This window comes from Adiantum capillus-veneris, chromosome 6, assembly GCF_014529385.1.
Source record: "Adiantum capillus-veneris isolate H3 chromosome 6, ASM1452938v2, whole genome shotgun sequence".
In the NCBI taxonomy this organism is placed as follows: domain Eukaryota; kingdom Viridiplantae; phylum Streptophyta; class Polypodiopsida; order Polypodiales; family Pteridaceae; genus Adiantum; species Adiantum capillus-veneris.
Genome location: NC_140936.1, coordinates 5,053,996 through 5,061,526, shown reverse-complemented (window position 1 = coordinate 5,061,526; position 7,531 = coordinate 5,053,996).

Sequence of the window (7,531 nt, the reverse complement as noted above, 5' to 3'; positions counted from 1 at the left end):
TAAATTGCATTGATAAGTTTGATGAATTTAAGATCAAGAAGATACATTTTTAGAGACCAGAAGGTGGTAGGTGACCAACGTAGCTTAGTGTCCACCGAGGAGAGTGTAACTGAGGCAAGGCTAGATCCACTAGCACCGATTATTGAGGAAGGTAGTGATACTGACACTTTGTCAGACAAATGTTTCTTCATGATGGGTAGTCAACAGCCAAATGGTTTCACCTATGATGGACCAATGCCAGGAGGAAGCACCTTCCTAAATTGTTTTAGGGCAAAACTACTCCCCTGTTCATACTCACGAGCATGACACAGACAACATACTTATCATCCGATGACACGACTAACCCGTAGGTGCACGTAGGCAATCTCGTTAGCTTGTCACGCTGAGACCAATCTACACATACGCACTTTTATGTGCATCAATCACTAACCCTGATAGATTGCAACCCACTCTATCCCTTAACGCTCACAACACAGTTTACACGTCCAATGAACTCGAAATCGCATCAAACTTACTAGGCACCATCCTCTCACTAGGACATACTTACCTATAAGTCTAATCTCACCAGATTAGAACCCTAGCTCGAATACTGTCACGATAGACCAACAGGTCATAATCCAAAAGTGGGCAAAACTTAAGTTTATCAGTATCTATGTGTAGCTAATCTCTTTCTCATTCCAGGAAGCACTTGATTATTAAAAACAAACACCGTTTGTGCTACTTACAAGCAAAACAAGCTCGAGGAAGAATCGATCGCGATCAACTCGAAACAACGAATGCGTGACGTGGGCGCGTAGCTCTCAGAGAGACTACCGTGATGGTGTGGTCGCGTCGTGAATCCGGTGAGGGAGAAGCGCGTAGCAAAGAGGATAAGACTCTCTCTCTCTCTCTCTCTCTCTCTCTCTCTCTCTCTCTCTCTCTCTCTCTCTCTCTCTCTCTCTCTCTCTCTCTCTCTCTCTCTCTCAGACTCGTACGACACAGGATTAATTCAAAAAATGTTATTCCAAAATGGTTCTAAGGTGACTTTTATACTTTAGTCACCTTAGCTCAAAAATGTACATGGGGTTCTCTTGCTCATGATAACAAAGTGGGAATAAATCTGAGTCCTGACTAACTGACTAATATTTACATAATCCAAACAAATGGATCAAAATGATAAAACGTCTTTGACATAAAAAATGGAATTTGATATGCTTTACAAGATGGGATCATTACAACAGTTGGACCAATGGGGCTACAACACTCCCCCCCTCCTAATTCATGTCTACCATGACATGATTGTCTTTGTCTTCATTGTCGTTGTCGTCTTTCGTGGTTGATTTGATGTAGAAATGCATCATAGCGCATAGACTCACTTGCCATTAATGGGCCAAAAAAATTTGACTTGTACATGAAGAAGCCCGTGTAAAATGCTTCTTCAAAGGTTTGGAGATGGTAGCTTGGCAGAAACATCAGCAATTTGAAATAGGCATACAATACTGGCTCTTCAATGGCCCACTTAAATTGTATGACAACTCTGAGATGCTCCTTTCAGTATTCATATACTCTGATGTCCAGCTTTCTGAGAAGACTATGAGATAGGCCAAAAATGTTCGAGCTATCTTACATAGCATCTTGCAGGATAGGTCAGGAGAGCCTCCGAATTCTACTATGGCGCCCCGCAGGGTTTTCACCATGTAAGAACCGGATATTCTCTCTCCCTCTGCTGGCCCTGGCATTACTGGATAATTCAGCCATGTCGGATTTCTGCTCTGTAGTGCTTTATGTTGGCTGTAGGTGTATGTTCGGGGAGTTGGGCAAAACGTTCTGTCATTCCTCAGTTTAGGCGGTGCGTTGACTAAGTGGATCAAGTTATTAGGATGATGCAATAGCCACTAACGCCTCCACTTTGGCTGGTTGTCCACTATTTTGTTTTGTTGTTCCCTATCTTGTACTTCTCCTTCAAATACTGGCACTTGTTCTTCGTTTTCGAGCTGCCGTTGATGTGTTAGAGTCTCATACTTCAGCAGAGCATAGGGTAACATAGGTGCATTCCATTCCTGCCGTAGCTCTGCTGCTGTTTTGCCCAATCTGGAAAGGCCTTGTAGCAACTCCTTTTCGAGTTGCATTGCCTTGTACCATATCATTTCTGTTTGTTTTTCCATCTGCTCAGCCAGCCTTTGCTCTTCCAATTTCGTGACTGAATCTTCTTCTGTCTCTTGTTCTTTGGCGCCGGTTTGATCAGTCTGCGTATGTGCCTCCTGTTCATCTGAATCTTTGTCATACTCATCTTGACCCCCATAAACTTCGGCGAGTCCAGCCAAATTCGTTGTTAGTGGCTCCATGTGCACTCATACCTGTCCTTGGTGTTGCCCTGCACTTTGTAGACTTGCGATTTGTGCGGTCATTGTTCTACTATTGATTTGTAGAGCTTGAAATTCCATGTCTTTTTTAGCGGCCAACTCCTCTAACTATTTTATCGTGAAGTGCAAGTTTTCATTTTCTTCCCTGAGTGATTTGGAAACAATGCTTTCCATTTCACTGTCAAGTGTTGGTCCTTGTTGTTGTTCACTTTGCAAGTCTGAAATTTGTCTTTGTAGTTGATCTTCTGCTCTAAGCGCACTTTCAGCAACCATTAAACGCCGTTTTCTTTCCAACTCTAGCTCCCTCTTTAGTGTAGCCACTTCTTCTTCTGGGTGGACTACTGGTGTTGTTGGTAGCGACGTTTTTTGCTTCTTAGCATGTTCGATTTCTCTTGCTTGGATATCTGTTACTGCTCTCAAATCTTTGACTTCAATTTGTAAGTCATCGATGACGACTTGCAAACTTTTGATGGTCTCCAACACATCTTGCTTTTCCTTTTCCAACTTTTGGATGTGTTCGTCTCTATCACTGATATCTTCAAGGAATACGTTTAGTGTATCTTCACATATGGCATTGAAGTCTTCTGACTCCTGTAAATTGTCTTTGAGAAGATTTACTGTGCCTTTGAGCCCCAATATTTCAGCATCTCTGATGCTGATCAGCTTTATAGTGTCCTCCCTTTGCTCTTGTAGTCTCAGAACTTCCTTATCAGTTTTTTGTAGCTTCATTTTGTTGGACCGGTTCTGATGAGCTAGCCATTGACTGTGCAGTCTTGTTCGGTTTAGTATTTTCGCCATTGACTGCAGATCTTCATCTATAGTAGCTTCCAGCTCAAATTCTTGAGAGGAAGAAGCTTTATCTTTAGTGTGATCCACCTCTTTTTGCTTGCCTTTATCACTTTGTGATATGGCTCCAATGTTTGGGTGTCTATCTGTTCCTTCTTCTTCCTCTTCCTCTTCTTCTTGTTCACTGGGCGGTGTGTGAACTCGGTGATCACGATGTGAGATTTCTGAATGCGAAGTAGATTCAACAGATGGGCTAGATTGACTTTCACTTGTATCTGGCCCTAGAGATGGCGGCGGTGTTTCCTGATCACGTGAAGTTGGCCTCAGCTGATCTCTCAAAGTTTGGAGATCCTCCTCTTCTAGTAGCAAATCTGGTTCATCCCTAGCATTTCTTTCTTGGATGTATTTCTCAAACCAGTCCAGCTCAAAAGCTGGGTTGTTTCTATTCTTCGTTCTCATTGTGAAAGTGCTACTAGAAGGTTTCCAAGTGGTGCCTACATCGCCTCGTAGAGATATTTCTAGAGCAAACCCTTCTAGCATCCTTTCCATTTTTGCTATCTTCTACAACCTGGTGCTGTTTTCCATTTCCGCTTTCCGTTTCTTTAGTCGGGCATCTTCTTCTTCAGTTCTTTTTCCTTCTTCCATCTTTTCTTGTGTACTTCTTGTCACTCTTTCCAGCTTGCATCCTCCAATGGTGTTAATAAATGCCGTCACTTTCCTTTGTGATCTGTCTTCGATATTTTCCCTTAATACCAGCCAGTCGTTTTGATGAGGGGCAGGTGGCAACTGATCTGCCGCGCCTATGGCATGGTATATTACTCTGGTTAGGACCTCCCCTCCTGCAATGTAATTGGGTCTGTCCTGCCTTAGATTTTTCATTTCTTCAAACAGATATGACGCGTGATCTATATAGAACTCACGGGTCATTCCCATAGCCCATGTCAGTGTGGTTGAGATGCTCCCGTGCGGTGTAGTGTATCTTGGCGGCCTTTTGCTGTAGCTCAAACAAACACTGATTGTAGATCTCTGTCAGTTCTCTTACTTCTGGGTTTGCTATGAGTTCGAAAGAAGGTAGTTTGGACTTTTGCAAGTAAACTGTGAGGGTTTTCCTTCTTTCTCTCATGTTTGCTCCTTGATCTGACAATTTCAATGCCTCTTTGATGATCTCCTTGGTGATCTGGATCTCCATCACTTCATTATCCATGCCTGCCACTCTGCAAGTTCCATCTTCTTGGATAGTCTCTATTAGATGCTGTACCCTCTTGAAATCTATCCCTACTGGTGGTAGTGATACGAAGTTCCACAAGCCGACTTTTTTGAGCCATGACCTTTGCTGTGATCTTTTCAAGTAATTCTCTGCCTCCTCGGGAATCATCACTGTATCCACTAAGTTTCTTTTGTCATCCACATATGAACCTTGATATATCTGAAAGGCCACTGTCTGTTGCACATCTGCAGGTATCCAGGTGGCTCTTGGCTTTAAAGATTTGGGTAGAAGTGCATAGGGTACTGCACCTTCCATTGCCGGGTTCTTGCCTTTTCTTTTTCCCGGAGAAGCCTCCATTGATCCTGTCATCACAATTATCAGTTAATGCACAAACATAGTACTACTCTCCTAAATTGATTACCACTTAATCATGCATCTAGATGAGCCTTCTTAATCCCAGGATTAGTTAAGATAAAATGTTAGCAGATAGACAAGCTCTTCCATTGTGCGACTTTGGCGGCTTCAAATTGATGTTGTTGGTGAAGGAGAACAAGTCCAAATGCCTTGAAATTTTGTGTGGTGTATGCTTTCATGGCATGTAAGGTCACTCCATAAGCCAAAGCTCAAAATCTGTCCATTTACTACTTTTTCTCAGTCTATCACAATAGACTGGCATTTTTTGGATATGGGTCCTTTTTTGCAGTTGTGACTCCACCAATTGGTTTCCCATACCTTGCACATGATCTGACACCATTTCTACCTCAAATGAATGTCAAGTGACCCCTTTTTGGATCAACTCCCAATTTTCCAGATTCCCTTCAAGGAGATGTTGGTCTATCTCCTTCATTTTGTGTTGTTTTGGGCTCAAACTTAGTGGGTGGTCATCTTGCATCATGTTGAAGACAACTGCTAAGTCAAAATTTTAATAAGATGGTCCAGTATCCCTCTGTTTGGTCTATCGCGATAGACTGGGACTTAGTGTCAGTTTGTCATTTTTTGGCTTTGTGACCATCTGTCTGCCTTCTCCCAATTGATGCAAGGTTTCTTGACCCCTCACATGTAAATTTTACCAGTCTTCCCTTGAGATGTCATGTTCTGACTCTGAGTTGTCTGCCTGTCTTTCTCAGCTTGCCATATGAGTCCATCTTGGCACCAAATTTGGTGTACTGCCTTCATTTGCTTCTCCAAGTCTAGCTTGTAAAAATTTGAAAAGTCCTTCCCCCCAATAATTGTTGTAGCAAGTCTATCGCAAGCAAGTCTATTGCGATAGACTGAGTTTTTGGCCAAAAAAGATTTTTCTTGCACACTGACTTGATATTGGTGGTTAACATTCCATGTTAGCACCCCTCATGAAGCCAAAGTCAAAGTTTCCCTTGTCTAACTGTAAGTTCAAGTCTATTGCGATAGACTGGACACTTTGTCATTTTTACCAGCTTTTTGATGTTAGTTGACATTCATGGTGTTAATAGGCCCTCCTAGACACACACATCAAGTTTTAATCAATTAGCAGAATGTACTCCCTGTTTGCGGCACTTAGCTTGTCCTGAAGTCGAAGTAGACCACTTAGGTGATGGTCGCGGTTCCTTTTGGTCTTTGTATGATTCCGACTGTCTTTTACTTCCTTTTGACCTTGCATCCAAGCAGTCAGTTGTTGTTTTGGTGTTTGAAACACCAAGAACGACCATTTGGACGTCTTTCTTTCCTGTTGCCGGCATTTGCCCTAGTGGAAGAGCTTTTTTCCTGAGTGGACACATTCCATCTCGTAGTTGACCTCCTTTGGATGTTCCTTGTTGTATTTGGTGTATTTTTGTCACTTGGTCAGCCCGTTAGAATATCGTGACGCTTTGTGCGGTTTTTGTCAGATAAGGACTTTAGGCTCCGTTTTGACAAACTTTTTCATAGTCTAACCCTTCAATCGGTTTGTCGAGGTTATTGGCTTGTTGTCTATGAATTTTGGCTCATTTTCTATCACCTTGGTTTTGTCGCCCTTTTGCAGGTCCTGCTAAATTAGGGTTTTTTGAGCGGCTTCCTTCACGTTTTCCGAGGTCATAGGCTCGATCCCTAAGCTATAGGCATTGTCCCTTTCAATCTTGGTTCCATTCGGTGGCCTCTAGGTCTCCCTAACAACCATTCTACCATATGTGTGCACAGGTTGTGATTGTGATGCCGGCGAGGTTTTGCGACTAACTGAAGTAAACAACACTTAGAGTCAGTGTTGACGAGCATACCTCTCATATCTGATGTCGATCTGGCGACCGTGCGCGATGGATGAGCTCCTGGAAGTCTCAACTACTGTAGGGATCTCTCTCTCTCTCACTATGGAAATTGACTCAAATGAGGGATTTCTAGCCTAGCCTCTCTATAGGTAATCGAGACTCCGACACCAAATTTTCCCATCTTTTACCTGTGGCCATAACTTTTTGCGAGATGCGGTTTAGGCTCGTAAATTTCTTGATTTGGACTTCGGTTGCTCCAGTTTTACTAATTTTGTAGATTTCTCCTGTTGGAGGTCCCTTCATGACGGTGGTCATTTTGCTATGTCACCTTTGCAGTCCTTATTTTTTTTTGTGTCTTCTTTACCTTGCTCTGATCAGGCATCTCTTCTTTTGTGTTTCCATTTGGATTACGGATTTTTTTCTATAATTTTTGCTAGAAAATGGCTAAAATAAAGTAAATAAATCCCAAAATTCTAACCTACAAAAATACCAATGAAAAGAAAAATACTTTGTAGCTCACTTTTCTTTCGGTTATGTACAATCTCGCTCATTACCGTCAACCTTGGCCTATTTTTTGCTGTTTTTAGACAGTTTTTGGCCAGAATTGACTCTCTTTATAGTGTATACACATCCCTAGGGGCTCATGAATGATTATTTGGTCCCCAATTCTGATTAATTACGAGGGAATATTCTTTTTCCAAAAATCACACAATAAAACGCAAAAATGGTTGAAAAATTGCTCACAAACATTGCCCTCTAATATATGACATGATGAGTCCGCATTGGAATGCCCCCCCCCTCCTAGTTGGAGTCCTCCCAGACGACAGGGTATCGTCAAGGGTATGTGTTGTGCATGGGTTTGAACTCGTGCTAACGCAGGCCTTGTAATGTAGCCCTATATGCATGTAGAAAGAATTATGCGGTGCAGGAGGAAGGTATAAGCAATGCGCTTATTGGCATTTGTCGTTGAGGTTTCCCGA